The following is a 20301-nucleotide window of genomic DNA, read 5'->3' on the forward strand; positions in this document are numbered from 1 at the left end:
TTTTTTAAATGTGCAATGATAAGGTTCCTCAAGTTTCTGTATTTCTAATATTGCCCAGTATCTCAGGACAAAAAAGGGGCGAATCACATCTCTGAGACTGTATCAAAGAGTATGATTAGTACAGTAAACCGTTAAAAACTGTTAGTTCCCCAATCCACTAAACATAGAATCTAATTAAGGTTTTTTAGAACCAGTCATTCTTTGTGATAATCAGGTACAGTACTGTATATCATTAATAATAAAACTAATAATCAGACAGCCTGAAGATAATTACTAAATAATTAAGTTAATAATAATAATAATTGCTTACACTTATATAGCACTTTTCCAGACACTCCACTCAAAGTGCTTTACAGGTAATGGGGACTCCTCTCCACCACCACCAATGTGCAGCATCCACCTAGATGATGCAACGGCAGCCAAAGTGCACCAGAACGCTCACCACACATCAGCTATCAGTGGGGAGGAGAGCAGAGTAATGAAACCAATTTATAGATGGGATTATTAGGAGGCCATGATTGGTAAGGGCAAATGGGAATTTTGGCCAGGACACCAGGGTTACACCCCTACTCTTTTCGAGAAACACCCTGGGATTTTTAATGACCACAGAGAGTCAGGACCTCGGTTTTACATCTCATCCAAAGGACGGCGCCTGTTTACAGAATAGTGTCCCCGTCACTATACTGGGGCATTAGGACCCACATGGACCGCAGGGTGAGCGCCCCTGCTGGCCGCACCAACACCTTAGTTTTTCCCAGGAGGTCTCCCATCCAGGTACTGACCAGGCTCATACCTGCTTAGCTTCAGTGGGTTGCCAGTTGTGAGTTGCAGAGTGAGTTGCCAAGTTGTTGTTGAGCTTGTAGGAGAGGTCCAAACATTGGAGGAACCCTTAACAGTGGGGCTCAATGATCTCTGAGACAAACATCAGAAGCTATCAAAGATAATTGAATAGAATAGTAGTGCAGTTACAATAAGGAGAAGAACTCATTCAACAGAACAGTACAGTGGCACAGTGGTTAACATTGATGCCTAGCAGTACTGGGGCCCTGGCTGCAATTCCTGGGGTGATATCTGCTTGGAGATGGTATGTTATCCTCTTGTTTGCGTGAATTTGCTCTAGGTGCTCTGGTTTCCTCCCACAATCAAAATACATACTGATAGGTTAATCGGCTTCTGGGAAAATTGGCCCTGTGTTTGCCCTGTGATGGACTGGTGTCAGTCTAGGGAGTATCCTGCCTTGCGCACATCGATGTCTGGGTAGGCTCTGGCTCCCTTATGACTCTCCACTGGACACAGTTAGAAAATGGGTGGATGGAACTCAATCAATAGAAGTGTAGAAAATCTGGCTCTTCCCTGGGGTCGTTATTCCAGACCATGGCTTGATTGAATTTTAAACCTCAGAAATAGCTGAAAGGTGGGATAACATCAGGAATAGCCACTAGGCCATAAAAGGAATGTGTACTCATATACCCCCATTCATGACAATAACATCAAATCAAGTCATCAAGTCATCAGACTATAAACCCCTCTGTAACACTGTAACACTGTTGCAATTCGGGACACTGTCAGAAATATACCTTGTGTGTGTCTCCTTCAGTGTTCTTCTGAAGTGGCTACTTTCGTTACAATTAAACTCATCTCAAATTTTCATTGGACTGTGCTGTGACTCCTTCCATCCCTACAGGCCATCCATTTCTGGCATGCTGATTGCACACCTGGGCTATACTGAGAGGACGTCTGACCAGTCTCAGGTTCTGCAGCTTGAACAGGCAAATAATTGTACATTTCTAGATCTTAAAGAGTGTCATTGGCAAGGTTGGTTAGGTGGGCTGAACAGGCTGAAAAAAATTATTCAAACCTTTCTTATGCTGTCCCAAGTGCAAAACAAGGCATACTCACATTGTTTAGACTGAATATTTTATTCAAAACCAAAATTGTTAAACTGAAGAGGGGTAAATTAAGTTAATAAGTAAATGTCAGCAAAAAACAAAGAGAAAAAAATAAAATATGATGACTGTGTAAGTATTTAAACCCATAAACCCAGTGTTTGGTGGATGCAACTTTGTGGCTGAAAGGGCTGCCAAGTATGTTGGGGTACAGTAAGTCTGCCAAGTAGGGCTTGGTGCAGTTTTGGCCATTCTTCTTGGCAGATTTGTTCCTGCTCTCTCAAGTTGCTTGGGGATCGCTTATGGACAGCAATCTTCAAGTCTTTCTACAGATTCTCAATAGGACTTAAGTTAGGACTGGGCCTCTAAAGGACATTGGTTTTCTTGTTCTTAAGGCATTCCAGTGTAACTCTAGCTTTGGAAAACTGAATTTATGTCCCAGTTTTAGATCTGAAGCATGTTTTCCTCTAGGTTTTTCCAGTTTTTTGCTCCATCTATGTTCCCATAGATGACAAGCTTCCCAGTCTCTGCTGATGAGAAGCATGACTATAACATAATGCTTCTGCCACCCCACATCACAAAAGAGATAGTGATGACCAAGTGATGCACTGCATTGGGTATGAGTCATATGTAACACTTTGCATTTAGATCAGAAATTTCCAATTTTGTCTTGTCTGACCACATCCTTTTGCCGGATCACCTACAGTAGGTGTTTTTTTGCAAACCCCGTGAAGGATCTGTGATGTTTTTATTCCCTTTCATATAAGTCCTCTTTGTGGAGTGACTGGGATATTCACGGCCCCCAGTCATTTTCTCCCATCTCAACCACTGAACTCTAACCTCACAGTTGGCCTCACAGTGGCATCCCTAACCAGTTTCCTCCTTGCCTGGCAGATCTGTTTGGAAAGCACAGTCTGATCCAGGCAGTGTTTGGATGCCCTTCACTTCTTTTTGACTCTGCCACACTAAAAGAGATATTAAGGGTCTTTAAAAGTTTTTATACCATTCTCTTGATCTATGCTTTTCTGTAACTTCATCCCTGAGTTGTTTTGAAAGCCCTGTGGTCTTTCTAATTGAATGTTTGCTTGAAATGCATTACCTGACTGAACACCTCAGAGTAGATTAATGCTTACAGTTTTTATTCTTAAATCATGTGAACCACTATTACTGCACATAGACAGAGGACACTCAACTATTTGTGTGGTTTGTGAAGGTAAATTTGTGCTCCTTAATTAATTTAAGTTTGCCACAGCAAAGGGTCTTAAGGCTGATTCAATCATGACTTTACCATTTTCTTCCATATTAATTATTTGATTCTGTTTTTGTTTTTTTATGTGTATATTATATATATATATCAATTGTTTTCAATTACTTCAGAGTGTCATGACTGCAAGTATTAAAGAAATAAAATGTAAAAAACTGAAAAATCTGAATAATTTTGCAGGGCACTGTATACTCTAATAGAAGGTCTAACTTTGGAAACAGCGCCTAGGACAGTGGCTGACTGGCAGCAGTTCTTTAGATTTATCCAAAATTATTCAGATCTGGCTCAAGCACTATCTACTATAGAAAGGATTGGATGAATTGATTCAACTAATTACCACGTACATAGATGAGGAAGCAATAAATCCAACATAAGTTAAATACTAGAAGGCAAGGTTAAGAATTCTCCGAAATGAGCATCATAAATGTCCTACAGTAGATACCTGCTTAGTGCAATTCCCCATTACACTGTCATCCATTCACATGACATTGCAGCTGATGGATTCAACTAGAATCTGTAGATGAGACTGGGAAATCTTAAAAATCTAGTAAGTAGCTCCCTCTGAAGGTGACCAAGAACAGTTTCAAAATTCCTTTGATAACCCCACCCGCACCAAAATTCCTTATGGCTCAACACCACAACCCCCCCCCATCCACTCCTATCCCGACACCTCTCCACCTCCCTATCCATCATTGTCAGCAAGATCAATAATCAATCTGATCTCTCTGCAGCCATCTCCATCACCCTCCATCGCTTTACTGAGCACTGTCTGCCAGTATAGATCATCATTTGTAGCACTGTAATTGCTGGCCAAAAAAGAGGCCATTAACGTTATCATAGTCCCTCACCCCGCTGCCCTTGCCCTAGTGCGCACTCAACGTGGTGTCTGCAGAATTCATCCCTGTATAATAAGGTCCTGGATAGTGAACATCTGCATTCCTTAAAAATCTTGCATTTCTGTCTTTAGGTGTGAGAATAACTGGCTGCTGAGAACCCGTGACCTGATTAGTTTCTCTTGCACATGATTTTCAACATATTGCAGCCTCAGTATAGCCACTCACAATTGTAAGGTTGTTGTTATCAAGGTATGTCATCTGTAATTAGCTGAAACCGGGACTAATTTGTATGTGTACCAGTGTAGGAGTAAACAGGTAGATTAGAGAGGGACTGGGATTGTGAAATGTGGGTAGCTAGCTTATTAACTTGACATCTAAGAGACAGGTGTGAGCAAGTGAGAAGAGGCCTACACTCAAGAGGGCTGTTATAAAGATAGAGAGTCAGAGAAAATGAGGGCAAGACTCTCTATCTGCAGTGAACGCATGCAAGAATCCAACAGCAGGTTACTAAGAAGGATCCCTCTGCCACTAAATTTTGAATAGACTAAAGCCGTGGGTGGTATGGGGACGGCTTCAATATTTTATGTGTTCATGCGTACGTTCAGCTCACCGTCATACAGCCCAAAATCCCTTAGTTGGATTTTTCCCCTGGTGTTGTGCTGTTGTTTGTTAGCATTTTATTTTGCAGAAATTCTAAGAGGCCTCTAAATTTGTAGCTTTGCCTCATGCAGTTTTTGTAGCATTTGTTATTCCTTTTGGAGCTCTGAAAAAGAAGAAATAAAAAAACAATAAAAAGTTTATCCTTCCAAACTGCTTCTGCTGGAGGGGGTGTTAATTCAGTGCGATTTTCCACACCGAGTGGATTTTTGGCCGTCTGGGATGCAAATACATTTCGCTGCTTTGAGAGTAAGCAAAGCGTTCAGTTGCATCCAGTGATTCGTAGAAATGATCTGCTTCTAATTAATCTACTTGTGATAGCAGGAATCCCTATATATCAGCAACTGGCAATATTCAAGTAATCATGAAACCACTTTTATGCAGCCATATACAGTTTCAGTAATTTTATTTACTTATTTGCAAGAAGCTTTTCTTTCGTGCTTTAATCACTGCATGTAAAAAAGTTGGCAATACAGACAATAATTTGCATTGCTGGCAAAACATTTTAAATTTTTAAATTGTCTTTTAGAGCAATCTACTTCGGCCTGGATGGTGAAAACCTATTAAAATGCCTACTGGGATGTTCAACTATAGGATTTCTATCTAGATTAATAGAATACAAAAATATTAACCAAATACAAATTCATAAAATATCAGTCTCTGGCCTTGAAGAAACTATGTATGACACAGACCTGATTGTTTTTTGTCATATCACTTTAGTCTTCTAGATAATGTGTATAAAAAGTAAAATAGGGAAAACAAAATGATAGGACATGTAGTTAAAACAAATATTTAAATCAATGGATATGAAGCTAAACTTGTACAGTGAACCAGTACGATCCCATTTAAAATATTGTATATGACTTTGGTCACAATATTGTAATCTCTTTTGCTGGTCTGGAATCAGACCAGAGAGAGCAACCAGAACAAGTCAAGTCAAAAGGTATGCGCCCACTGCCTGGATGAAAAGTTTTAGCTTTCAGAATAGAAGGGTAAATGGGAAGTGAGTAGGGTACTTCTTTAATGAGGGGCAAGTGGAGCATGGCCTCTGGTGGGCTCACTGGCCAGTGATGGCACTATAAAAGGCTGAGACATGCCATCCTGCTCTGCAGCCTCTATTCCAGTGACAGTGACAATCCTTGGGTAGCACTAACCACTGAAGGGGCAAGAGTGAGCAGCAGGTACTACAACTAAATTCACCACCAGTTAATGATGATAATAATAATAATAATAATTGCTTACACTTACTGTATATAGCACTTTTCTGGGCACTCCACTTAAAGCTCTTTACAGGTAATGGGGACTCTCCTCCACCACCACCATCATCCACATCAGTGTGTGACAGCAGCCATAGTGCACCAGAACACTCACCACACACCAACTATTAGTGGGGAGGAGAGCAGAGAAATGAAGCCAATTCATAGATGGGAATTATTAAGAGGCCATGATTGATAAGGGCCAATGGGAAATGTGGCCAGGACACTGGGGTTTCACCCCAACTCTTTTCGAGAAATGCCCTGGGATTTTTTTAATGACCACAGAGACTCAGGGCCTTGGTTTTACGTCTCATCCAAAGGACAACGCCTGTTTACAATATAGTGTACCCATCACTATACTGGGGCATTAGGATCCACATGGACCGCAGGGTAAGTGCCCACAACTGGCCCCACTAACACCTCCTCCAGCAGCAACCTTAGTTTTTCTCAGGAGGTCTCCCATCCAGGTACTGACCAGGCTCACACTTGCTTAGCTTCAGCGGGTTGCCAGTTGTGAGTTGCAGGGTGATATGGCTGCTGCCTGCTTAGCTTCACTGGGTTGCCAAAGTGGTTGCCAGTTATGGGAGAAATAGTATCATTGCCTTATGATAGGGTTTTCATCAAAGGCTAAGGACACCATCCCTGACAAAAACCGGCAAAAATAGGAATGGCTCAAACCTACTTGCTTGTACTGGTCTGAAATATCAGGCAGGCACTCAGGTATACAACTCGACACAAACTTATGGGATTTTATATAATGCCTACATTGTTACTGTGTGATTATACAGATTGGAGACCAAGATGACAACTTCCAGCCTCTTATGCCATCTAGATCAGTTTGACCAGGGCTGTTGCGTAAGACGATAAGATAGTTCCACCAAAGGCAGACCTCACAGCCAGAACAAAACAACAGCCTCCGACAGCCATGGTAAAGGACGAACATCTGCTCTTGTTTGGACACCTGGCCTGCTCAGAGGACCATGTCAGAGCATTTCTTCAAGCAATGAAATGACTTCCATGGTACAGGAAATAATTATAGCCATCCTTGGCAGATGTGGATACATTCAGTGGAGGATGACATGTCTCCCTGCAACATCAGGCTGTGCACTGTGTGGAGCAGAAGCAAGGGACATCATCTGTTGATGCTCCATGGTCATGGCGATATCCCAGCTAGGGGCTCACTACAGGTGATGATAAAAGGAGAAGACTACAGAGAAACCCAAATTCAAGTATTCAGAATACTCAAAGACACTGACAAAGCCAACCCAATGGACTTTGTCAGAATCAACAGTAACACAAACCAGAGGACACAAGTTGAAACTAGGTGAAGTCAATACTGTGGCTTATGTTATGAATTTATTTAGCTGATGCTTTTACCTGAAGCAACTCATTTTGTGCCTCGTCATACAGCTGTGCGATTTACTGAATAAGTCTGGGTGAAGGATCTAGGATTTGGGACTATGACCGTCTACTAACAAGTCCAAAGCTCTAACCACTGCTCCAGACTTCTGCCTGTTAGCAGAGTAGAAATATAAAGCAGTAGAAATATGAAAGGGTGATTTTTCAATTAATGGGGGCTTAGGTATTCCTCTATGAATTTATGTTTGTTAACTGACTAAAACATCTGCTTTGAAAATATTCAAGATCCCAGCAGTACCATTGTCACAAAATGTATTTCACATAAGGGGCTGCATGTCAAAATAAACGTACTTCAATCTAGGAAGCTAGAGATTAAACAGTAAAACATGAAGAGAGTGACTGAGGGAAAAGGTGTATATTATGCTGAAAAGGCTGATATTCTGCAGGAAAGGTATTGGTCATATTCACAGTCTCTTTTTTCCTATTTAACTTTAGAGCAGGGTTCTTTTTATAAACCTGGACACAAAACTTGCATTTTGTTCATTACAAATTCATTATAGCATGATTATTCCATGCTTTGCAACCCTTAAAAGCCTTGCTTTTTAACCCAGAAGGGATTTTGATGGTCTGGATGTTCAGTCAAAGCACAAAACCATTTCACATTTTGGCATGGATACCCCTCACAGAAAATCTTAAGGCAATCTTTTTCAGAGATGCTTCTGGGAAGAATCTTCGAATTCAAGAAGCTCTGTGGAAACTGAAACTACATTGTTGTTCCTTCGCCAACACGTTATTTTTTAGCAGACCTTGTTTCAGGTTCCAAACACACTAGGCAAGCAATCCATGCTGTCTTCAGCACTGGACAAAGCAGCAGCCTTATAGCTACTAACGACATTAATTGACTGGCAATGAGTAAGAAATACCCTGGCCACATGAATATTCTGGTACTAATTGGCTGCTTGTAAAGGAACACCCTGAAGGGAAACGAAGGAGCTTAAAATATTAATGTCCTTAATGACTCTGGAAGCACTCCCACTCCTCAGCCCCCACATTCCCTCCCCCACTATCTCTGTCTCCTTCCAGTCTCATCTCCCAGCTCACACCAGGACTGTCACAATATCCTAGTTTGTCTTTCAAAGACATACAGAGCCCTGCTTGATCCTCCAAATACCACTGTATATAGATAATTCCTTACCTTCTAACTGATATTTCTGTGATGGATCTGGTGTTTTTTTCTTCTTTTTTTAAATACAATCTGCTTAATGAGCAACCTTGTTAAAAGTCAGAAGCCTATACCTTTGTGAATAAGCAGTGTGCTGTGTTTTTTTTTTTTGGTGGTGGTCTGTCAGGGTTTGTATAATTGTCTATATGGAGGTTTTGCAGAGAAAAAAAAGACAAAACTGACCTGGAGCCCAGCTCTTGGTCAGTGCCCTTCATTCCTGTGTCTTGTCTGGTCTGTAGATACCCTTTAATTGGCTTCAAAACCCCTCCTTTAAAGCTGTTCATATTTTTAGTTAGACATTTTTAACTATGGCCTCTCTTATCTATCATGCCAGCTGAAAACCCACCGCATTATCAGTGCAGTAGTCATGTCAACCAGAATAACCACAGGGGAGAATAAAAAACAGTAAAGCCCTTTGTTTTCCTTGGTGCAAAAAAAAGTAATTTTATTTAAAGGTCTGTCAGTTGACTGGCTTAAACAAATGAGCAAAAGCTGAAGCATACAAAGGGAACAGGAAATCGAAATGATTTGAAGAAGAACACCCACCTTTCACTCACCCCCCATTCTCGCTAAAATAGACACCACAACACAGCAGTACTAAATACATTTCTAAGCTAATTTCTCCTGTGACTCATGTCTGCAGGAAAAGGCATGCCTTTAACTAAGTTTCTACAGAAACTGCCATAATCTTCTGCAAGGGCATCCAAATCATTTTAAGGCGAGAATAGGACAGTCATCCCGTCTGTGCTTGGCATTTGCCTGCAGAAGAACTCTATTGCAGCACCAAGATGAGTTTTGAAAGATTCCAATGCGTCATTACACTTTACGAGACTTGGCAATGTATTCTAATGCATTACTTATTCCTTGTATAGAAGACGTGTTTTCTTTTCTTATCTCCAAATCTATTCTTCATATGCTTCCAGTGATTGAAATTAGCTGGAAAAATAGAACTGAGTCCAAACTCATTTAATAAATTACAATTTTTAAAACAAACTTGTGATTAGGCTGCCCTGAGCCATAATGAATGGACACTGGAGAGACAAAGTTCCTTCAGTCTTAACGCTTGTCCATCAGTCACAGGTCTGGCTGCTTTGTATCTGATAGGGATCTCTATCTTGGGGCTGTTTTGGGAAAGGGAAAGCCTTGTTGAAGAGGTGGCAGAGACAGCACAATCGAAGCCCTTCCCCGCTGGTGCTCAGTAGTCCAGCAGTGTCTGTAGACCAGGAAGATTAGAGACAAGCACGACCTGAGCTTAGTGGACAGTGGACGAGTTCACTTTCTCAGCACGGGATGCTATCAGGATAACACAGCAATTTGCTTGTTTCAAATTCTAAGAACCCAACAGCAAATCATTTTTTCCCACTTCTGCTTTGAAAAACTGCAGAATCATATATAAACCAATGCCTTATGCTCAACATTGCATTATTAATTTAATAAATTTAGTCAAAGCCTGATGCATGTAAAACATGGACCAGGATGAAAGTTCTTTGGAACTGCAGTGCGATGGTGAGGGAGCGCTTTCAAAAGTTTCAAAGGAAACTCTTATTCAACAGGAAAACAAAAACTTCCAATTGTATACTGGAGGAGAACAGTGGAATTGTTTCTAATTCTTTTATTTTCATGTGATTTTAAGTCAGGGCTCGCTGCTACTTTGTAATTTAACATGGGAATATGAAGGGTGCCGAAGTTATGAAGTAATTTGTTCAGCACCACCCTACCTCCAGCAGACAGAATTAAGGCACCAGTGTTCTACAGCTAGAAGCTGAAATAAAAATAGTAAAACTGTCCACAGTATCTGATTGCAAACAGCTTGGCAGAGGGGGTGACAGTGGTGGTTCTAAACTTACACACCTTGTGCTTCCCCATAAAATATCAAACGTAAATGAGGAATAACACCAACTAGGTTGAAAGCCAGCTCAGGAATCACTATCAATATTCTTAGTTCTTTCTGCAACAAATGAGATTTATGAGTATCGCATCCTTTTCCGTCACTTAAAATGATCTGAGATCAGTTCAGATGCTGCACTCCGTCTCAGCTCCATAAAAATGGGAAATTACCCTTGAAACGCAGGGGACTGTCCATGCCAGTAAGATCTCTACCCACTCCTCCAGAGCACAACACCTTATCTGCACATGCAGAGTTGGCTGGCACACTCTACTTCGAGTGATTAAATGACTTCATGCTGAGCCAGCACAGCCTGAGGTCCATTTATCCCTAAACTCTTACGAGTCATTTCAATAAGTTCCGAAAGCCTTTCCACGCGCCTGAAAACAACATTGGTATGTGCTGGAAAATGTTTCTTTGGATAACATGAAATCCATTTCTTTGTCCTCCATGAGTTTTCTGCTTTATCTCTGCATCCTGATTTTGCCGTGTGTTCAGAAACCATTGACAGTGGTGTCAAGAACGGATTTGTGCATGCTATCAGTTCTGCACCTGCACAGGAAGTGCATGAACATTTGGGCCACCACCTCTGTTATATGGTCTGTTCTGTTCTTGATTAACACTAAACCACAATGAAAATAAATCAAACCCACGAGCTTTTACAACTGCGCTACAAGTAAATATGAAGAGTGCAGAGCACTGACAATCAGACATATTAAGAACCTTATATACAGTAACTTACAACCATGAGGCATCTAAGGGAACATTTGATTGAAGCTTTGTAAAGGTACAGTATTTCACTCCAGCTTCTAATTTGAACCAAGTTCATTGAACCTTACAGGAAGAGACAAACTGAGGCTTAACAGTAGTTTCCACATCGATGTCTTTTCTTTAACACAAGAATTGCTGAATCCAGAAATAACTCAGCACCCAATGTTGCAGTGCTTAATATTCCAAAATCATTTAAAATTTAGCCCAACAATTTGATAGAATCGTATAGTGTTTAGCAAAATGGTGGGTTTGATTGACTCTTGTAAGTTTTTAAAATAATGTCCTGGTGCTTAAAGAGTATCTCGAAAATCTGTGTTGAAGATACTATCTTAGCCTTCTGTAGAATCCTTTGTCATGCTTCTAGGACAAAAAAAGGCCTTGTACACTTGTACAGTATACCTAGCGCATTATAATTAAGTTCCTATTGTAGCAAGGCCAACCAATTATGTTAGTTAAATGTAATAGGATTTTTCAGCAAGTTCCAACCTTCCTGGCTGCTGTTAACTAATAATTACTTACTGCTAACTCATAATTAATTTCCTGGAAATCATGTTGTCTGTAGTCCACATATCACATATTACACTCTTTTCTTACCAATCTGACTCCTTTCTCTTTCTTTTTAGGCATAAAGGAAAAGTTCGGTTAACTTGACAAATTTTGGTTTGTGGTCTGCAGGTTGGTATGTTATATTCAGTTGAGTAGTCAATAAAAGTCAATAAAGTCACTGTCGATAAAAGTTTATTCATGAAATGAATATCCTTTTTGATATGCTTGGCTTCTTAAATCCAGCTACCAAGCATTTCATACTATGGATATCACAACATACACATAACACAACCAATAATGAACAGTGATCAGTAGTGCTGATAAAATCATGATCATTAAAATGATTACCCAGTAAATGTATTTAGGACCTGTACCACGTACAGTAAGTGGGTAGAAAATGTTTTACACTACCTGTAGGCACTGCTAACGAACAGTGTTAGGCATGGGTCTATTTGTCAGCTCAGGACTTAATCATTACACAGCAGCAGGAGTATCAGCCAAAGACATGCTGCACAGAGTGATAGCTGAGTCACAGGACCACAGAGTTGGCACTGCTTTGCTTTGTGGAGAGAGGGAGCTGAGAAGGAGTGCATGCTGTTTCTGAGTCAGTAACACCACAGTCAGGTAACTTACAGTGAGAAGTACCCCTCTCTTACGGATGCACTCTGAGGTGTACCAGACCTGGGGGGAAATTCTCATTTCCATAAATGCAGCATCCCTGAATGTTTATATTCTAACTGCAGTTAGAAAACATTTTTAGTCAAATATCTACACTGCAGGATTTACCGGTTGCATTTAGTGACAACAATCACACTTGAAAAAGAACGAACTGTTAATAACAAGGTGAAAATAGCAGCACAAGTGAATGTGTATTAAATAACTTTCATGAGGTTTTTAATAACTTTCATTAACTTACAAATATCTCATTTATGTACTGGCTTTGTGCTCCAGCACTAGAGATGTGCGCAACTGAATAACACATCTAGAATTTAGATGTTTCACTCCACTTCAAATAGATATTTGCTGTCAGTCTTTGCTGTTGCTCATCTTGGGCAAGTTGATCCTTTCTCTAATTGCTGATTAGGACTGGATCTCTGGGATGGCATCAGTAGACCTCCTTTCATGGTTCAGGGGTGGGATTATGCCCATTCTTACAGGAGAGAGACAAGTATTTATGATAACCTTCATCTTAAACAAGCCTAAATCTCTAAGCCATCTCTAACTCTAAAGTATGGGGATCTATGATCTCTGCTGTGAAAAAAATGTTCCAGATTGTTTTGAAAATGTATACAGTATACCATGTAATAATGAAGTCACATTGAATGGTCATACATGCATGTAAACATAAACACAAAAGGCCATACTCACCTAAATTCTGTTCTATGTCCACCAGCAAAGTAGATATGTGAAGAAAAAGAACATCATTAGCATACAGTACAATCTACTGAATAATTAGAATGGCAGATACTTTTTTAATTCCCTCTGGGTTAAAGATGACCATTGGACTAGCACTATAGATATAACTATAACCATAAGTGTAACTAAATTGTGAAATATGTAAAGTATGTAGAACATTCACAATTACTATTACTATCACTTATAATAGAACAGGAATCAGATATCTGCCTATCACTTTGATTTTTGTAAATCTCGCTGCACCTTTCCTGCGCATTCTTAATGTTCACCATGGAGATTTATTCGTGTAAAAAAAATTTCTTTCTTTCAAAGTAATTTTGTAGTTTGTTTCTTCGTTTAAATGAAGAATTAGATTCCCCGACTGGACAAGAATCTTATAAACACACTGAACTCTTAGAATGAAAATGAGTTGTAGGTAATGAGTTATAACTAAAATGGATTTCCTCTGCAATTTGAAGTCCTGTAGCTATTTATTTTCTCGTGACTAATCATTCATTACAGCGTGCTGAAAAGAAAAAAAAAGTAGGCAGTCAAAAAGCAGCAGTAAATTATGGGAAATTTTATGTTTTAATTAGTTTTCTAATATATTGTCCTTAACTAATTTCTGCATTATATTTTTCCAATGAGCATATTTAATGTCTTGTAACAGTTAACCAAGAATAATCTTTTACAGTTAGATATCAAACACCAACTAGTATTACAGAAAAGAAAATAATAAATGTATTTTATAAAGCTACTTGGAAAGCCCTGAAACTTTGACATTGTAGCTACAAAACAACCAGAAGAAAATTACACAATCCTTAGAGAAGTAAGAGTTACAAAGGGTACAAGTTTATAATACAGGAGGGAAACCAACATACTGTAGTTTTGCAAAGTAAGTGAAATATATAGAGCCATTTAATATAGAGTTAAAGTTTTTCATGGAGCAAAACTAAAACATACTTGACTGGGATCAAGGGCTTTATTACACAGGGTGGAGCTTGAGAGTTTCAGTAAATAATAAAATCAACGAAGAGTAAGAGATAACTTATAAAGAAACAGAATATGATATTTTATGACAGTTAAATATAAAGAAGACTCTGTGAATGGTTGGATTAGCATAGCTCCCAATGGGATTGGAAAATTAATAAAAATTGAAGGTATTTTAAGCAGGAAAATACAAGTCACAAAGTCTGAATCTTATTCCTGTCAAATCATTATGTGACTCCATGCATGCAAAGGAGAAGACGTCCAAATTAAAGTTCACAAAATTAGGCTCTAAGCCATGGGAGACCAAGAATTCTGTTCTGTGACTCTAGGCTTGTGGCATGATCTCACATACTATATTAGATCTTGCAAATAACTTGCCATTTTTACCATTTAAATTTACTTTCAAAACGTATTTTATATATTTGCTTTAAGTTGCATTATATTCTCTGGATTTGTTGTGTATTGTTTTCATTTTTGCTTTCTTGGGCCTTGAGATGCTATGACACAAATATAGGTTCATATAAATGCTATATTAAATAAGAATTATTCTTATATAATTCTTTAACATAATGTACACCTTCATTGGATATTCCTTACAGTTGAGGATGATCTTCCATGAATTGTAAGTTGACTGAAAGGCCAATACAGGATCTGCACTCATTCAGGCAGGATAAGGAGGAGCTATCTTGGGCGATATCTTGTTGTGTACTGTGGTTGTGGTGAACTCTCTTTGACACTCTGACTTCTTTGTTCTCATATCTGGTTCTAGATTGGACTTCAAATGACTCACAATGCATTCTGCGTGTCAACTGTACTCCAGCAGGGAGCCTGTCTGTTATCAAATGGAATGCAAATATACATTGACAATGTATGGTTTATTGACTAGATCTTCTAGATATTTCCTCTAATGGGCATTAATTGTCTCTCTTTCCTTGATCAGGTCTCCCACTTCCTAAGGTCTCAAAAAACCTGTGTATTTAGTGGCAGTAAAGAAACAACAACTATTTATGTCTTGAAGATGCTGACGTTTCTTAGCTTGTCTGTTCAGCACATGAACTTCATTTTACAAGTTGATAACTCTTGATAACTCCACCTATTCAACTGTATTTGGAGATTGGGTCCATGCTCAGACAGCCTTGCAATTATGATCAGAAAAGTCCACTGATCTCCTGGTTATTTTCATTACTCCAATTCAAGTGCTTTCTGTTAGAAACTACAAATGTCTCTTTGCAGGTATTGGGGATATTTGAGGTCTTCCCAAGTATTAGGAACACTTTTCTTCTCTTCTTGATTGAAGCTTGAGAATGTGTCCCTAATCCTCAATAATGCTTTCTTTTGATTGGATCTTACAGTACTTTAATGTTCATTTTCTGTTTCCATTGCTTCATGTGTAGATGATGCTTGGTAGCAAATATGATATAATTAAACAGATAATCTTTTCGATTCTGATCATTAACTGTAACACAGTCAATCAAATGTCAGTCTTTGGACCACGGATGTTGCCAGGTTCTTCTTCTGGCAGGAGAGTATTTTGGAGATAAGCCCAAACTGTGTGAGCTTGTTAGACGAATACTTCTTTTGATTGAGATCTGTAACATTAACAGTTGTTTCATTTTACAAACTGGCATCTCTTCCAAATCTGGTATTGGCAGAACCAGGTAGAACAAATCTGTCCTGCAGAATTCCCCAGAGATTGTGGTGATGCTTGGCATAGAACCTTCCCTTGGTTTTGTTGTCTGAAATTAAAGCAGATGCATACATGAAAATCAATAAGATGTCAGGTTCCTTGATAATTTGAGTGGAAGAGTCATGAGGCACTCATTGATTGACTGATGATGTTATATCATTAATGTTCTTGGGTCACAAATACAAATTCTGGATGGCTGATGTTTGGATAGTCCACAGGTGTCCTTTTGGACAAGACTATCCATTTTTAACTGATGTTACCAAATGAGGTGAGCACAATGGATCCCAGCAATGGTTGCCCAGCCACAGTTGCAGCATCAAAATGCACTTTTGTGTCAAGTTTTTGATGACCCTCTTGTCACAGTGGCCTCCATGCCAAATGATGACAAGAAGCCTCCGAATATCACTACCCAGGTTCCATCACCACTCGTTTGCCAAAGTAGCTGTAGAACATGCTGAAGATGGAAAAAACTGTGCATGAAAATTTATATTGAGCAAAAACTGTTGCAGCTTCTCTTCAGTACCATCTTGCACACCGGGTTTTACAGAAAGCAACCTCGATCCAATGGCATCAAGATAGAGAAGGGTTGATGGCTCACTGGGCTGCGGCCTTTATTTTGCCAGAACAGCTGTTAAAATGCAGGTGGTACATCTTTTTGTACCTGTTCTGTTGCTGAGGATTTGAATGCCAGACCCATGCTTGCAGGTATGCAGCAACAGAAGTGGCCCAAGGACTGAAGGAGCCCTTCTGTGTTTTACCCTATCAATGCTGACCCAACATTACTCATTTCCCAGGCTTCACCGCCAGGACAAGGGGGTGGACTTTGGAATTGAAATAAAACACATATATACCCTAAAACACCCTCTGTTTTTAAAAGACTATAGTTGACACAGTTCAACTACAGTTGAATTAGTTGAATAAAAAAAGTACAGTACAAAGCAATTTCTATTATAATGTTCATAAGTGAAACCTCATTTCAGCTTTCCAACCAATTGCAGTATTTAAGAAGACACGTAAAAGTCGATACATTTTTATAATACCTAATTATCCTTTCAGCCCTAAAACACAGCCATGCCATCAAAAACTGTCTACATTCAATGGGAATAAAACCCTAACCCTAGCTTCGGGTTTTGCTAGGTTAGGGTTAGAGTTCAAATATTTCTCAAAGACTTTTCACAATATTCCACTCATCTGGCTCGAAAATGTACCTTCTCTGAATCAAAATATTAGTCTGAAATGACAATACAACACTGCCAAAACCAAAAGAGTGTATCAGGAATGGTCAAATTAATTTTTGAAAGGTATTCTTTCATTGGAATTGTTGTGTTGAACGGAGTGCTAAATGAATGTACGTTAAGGCTTGAGTGGCCTAAAAGTCCAAAACAACTAATACATTTTGGCTTTATTTGTTACTATCCCTGTCATTTCAAAGCCCATGGCAAGAGTTTGAAAGTTAAATCAGGTTCTTTCGAACTGTTGCTTGTAGGGCAATTCAGACACCATTCCTTGTTGGGGCAAAGCACTGTATACAGCTATATAGGTCAGAAAAAAATGTTTAGAAAACACTGAAAGAACTATATTCCTAATTATCCTTTCAGCCCTAAAACACAGCCATGCCATCAAAAACTGTCTACATTCAATGGGAATAAAACCCTAACCCTAGCTTCGGGTTTTGCTAGGTTAGGGTTAGGGTTTAAATATTTCTCAAAGACTTTTCACAATATTCCACTCATCTGACTCGAAAATGTACCTTCTCTGAATCAAAATATTAATCTGAAATGAAAATACAACACTGCCAAAACCAAAAGAGTGTATCAGGAATGGTCAAATTAATTTTTGAAAGGTATTCTTTCATGGGAATTGTTGTGTTGAACGGAGTGCTAAATGAATGTATGTTAAGGCTTAAGTGGCCTAAAAGTCCAAAACAGCTAATACATTTTGGCTTTATTTGTTACTATCCCTGTCATTTCAAAGCCCATGGCAAGAGTTTGAAAGTTAAATCAGGTTCTTTCGAACTGTTGCTTGTAGGGCAATTCAGACACCATTCCTTTTTGGGGCAAAGCACTGTATACAGCCATATACTGTATATATTTGTCCCAAAAGAATCATGGAGTGCATGCATCAATTATCATCTCACAGTAAATAACAATGTAGGTATTACAAATATTGGAAGAAAAACACTTATACAGTACTTCGTTTATTTGGGTTGTACAACAAACTAAAACCTACATTTTTATTAGCTGCGCATATTACATCACATTTGCTAATATACAATATTTCAGGCCTGAATAATTTGTGTATGTCCTTTCCTTCTTCTACAGTGTTTTTAAGGTGTCCCACTTGATAAAGAAGCAGAATTAATAATTGCCAAATATGTTTCTAAATAGGAACACCAAGCCAGAAAGTAAATTCTGTGATTTTATCATGCTGTACAGAGAACCAATATAGTAAACTGTCTCTATGTAATCTGTAACCATTTTTTTAGGATAGAATAAAAGAGTTTTACAATTTAATAAAATAGGGAAAACTGTTCTGCCTGGTCTACCTATCAAGGAGAAACAAAGCTATTACTAGCACAATGTATAAGAAAAAACCTCACAATGCCTAGCTGTGTTTATGAGATTAATAAAGAAAATGCACCACAAAATAGATATGAACCGCAAACAGGTCTCAGCACTTCCACTAATGGTAGTGTTTGTGTCAAATAGGCAGGTCTGGCCTATGCTGCTTGAACTCTAGTATGAACTTTTTTGTTTTCTGATCTTGGCTGTAATAATACAAATTTATTAATTGATTGTCTGTTTATCCGATGATTGCTATGCTCTTTCATTTGAAGTAGGCATGCTCAAGGTATACCTAACTTGTAAAGGCCTGGAATCAGAATACAGTCTGAGGTCTATAATCCAGACATTGAAGCCTCAAGCTTAGTTTATGTCACTAATGGGCTGTGGCTGGGATTATCTGACAGGCATCACACCAGAGTCATCAGGTCAGGCAATTTTAGGGTTGCCTGGGATAGAGTCACCCAGGTCTTTTATACTTGCTAAGAAACACAGACTAGTTGATGTTATTTCTCCTGAGTGGTGGTGTGAAGCTCATAGCATGTCAAATAATAAATGACTCAGCTGGACTGAAGTTTGCAGGTCCGTGTTCTCCATACACAGCACTAGAAAAAAAAAACATTTTTGGTGCCTTCTGACAACGGTGTACATGAAGCGTGTGGATAAGATTGGCCATCTTGGTTTACAGTTAGCATTGCTGACCATGTATTTGGGAGTCAGAGAAAGTAGATTAACTGGATTCATGGATCTCATACAATGAGGTTGCCCACTGGTGACTGGCTAGGTCACTGTGATGTCCCAATTTATTTTATTCTTCGTATTGTATGTGGATGTTGGGCTGGTGCACCCTTGTTGTATGTTGTTCTCCTTGAGGTAAGCTGAGTCAATGCTTATCAGTAGGCAGAGCTGTCAAGTACATCATATGGTTAAAGAATAAAAAGATTATTTGAAACGTGGACAGCTATTTATGTTTTTCAAGTCTCTAAGAATATCTGTGGTTTAGCAGGAGGCTGTGGTGTGTCATTAAGCCACATGTGTCTGCAGTCATGTCCTTCTCAAAAGCAGACTCTTCATTTTAAAGAAGAAGAGATTCAGTCAGTTGCCACAAGGCACGAGCTGATTGTCTGCCAGTTCTGTATAACTTACAGCTTGATTGAAAATATATATAAATATCTATAGCCCAGTTCAGGCAGTGAAAGATTGTGTCTAATCTATGCCTTTGGGCTAGCTTTTCTTCCACAGACAGAAAAGGTTCCAAATGCTGTCATCAAAATACTTCTACCACCTCCTCTGCTGGTGTCTGTGATACAGAAAAGGTCATCTATGATGACAAAATAAGTCGTGGGTAATTTAATGAGATAGCTATAAAATGCAAGAAAAGAAAACTACAAGAAACATTTTGAACTAGAGTAAACGGTGAGGATGAAACAAATTTTATGTCTATTTTCCAAAGTAAAATTACTGAAAGAAACTTGAGACATTACATAGTTATATACTACATATAAGTTCTATTTAAATATTGCTATTTATTTCTCCATACAAACGGCTGTAATGAACATAAAATAAGCAGCTCTGTGAAATACCTTCAGGACATTACTACAAAGCTCTACAGTACAAAATTGGTAGTCATTTGTGTAGTCTTTGTGTAATCATTTGTGTAGTATAGATGATTCTGTACTGAGGCACCTACAATTCCCAGAAATGCAGGTGTTTTCTAAAAAACACAGTTCATAAATAAGTCAACAGGTATCATTTAATGAACTGCGCATCTCTCAAGATAGTCACCACACCTTCCAAAGACTCACACATTTTTCTAGATATGGTATTGTCCTGTTAAAAGCTTTTCAGTTGCTGTGTAAGTTACCATTTCCCTACCTATAACATAAGATCACTTTATTAGCCATGTACAATTTCTTGCATCAGGAATTTGTATTTTTGCATACCCCAGCTTGCTCACCATGAGACACAGACAGGGAGAGAAGCTTG

Source organism: Atractosteus spatula, chromosome 11, assembly GCF_055471065.1.
Source record: "Atractosteus spatula isolate fAtrSpa1 chromosome 11, fAtrSpa1.hap1, whole genome shotgun sequence".
NCBI classification, from domain to species: Eukaryota; Metazoa; Chordata; class Actinopteri; order Semionotiformes; family Lepisosteidae; genus Atractosteus; species Atractosteus spatula.